Source organism: Quercus suber, unplaced genomic scaffold (genome assembly GCF_002906115.3).
Source record: "Quercus suber isolate HL8 unplaced genomic scaffold, Cork oak 2.0 scaffold_1162, whole genome shotgun sequence".
Lineage (NCBI taxonomy): Eukaryota > Viridiplantae > Streptophyta > Magnoliopsida > Fagales > Fagaceae > Quercus > Quercus suber.
The window spans coordinates 55,596-55,931 of record NW_027070562.1 but is presented as its reverse complement, the minus strand read 5'-3'; positions in this window follow the sequence as shown (position 1 = coordinate 55,931).

Sequence of the window (336 nt, the reverse complement as noted above, 5' to 3'; positions counted from 1 at the left end):
GAGTGTTCAGCCTTCGAAGCATCTTGTTCTCATAAATGGACATACTCACCAAGGACCATGGTTTGAAGGAAATTCCCATTTGTCCTTTAATAATCCTAATGCTCTGGCCGAATGTTGGAGTAGTTATTTCAATAACCAGATTATTGAGGTGGCTCAAAGTTTATGGAAAAATTATCATTTCATTGGCAGTACTGATCGAATTTCTATTTTTGGTCCCAGGCCATATGTTGATACTATTGCTCAGATGCGGATAACTAATCACTGTAATCCAAGGAGCCTACTCATCCCGGGAAAAAGGCCAGTGTTTGAACCAATATTATATTGTGGATTCTGCAA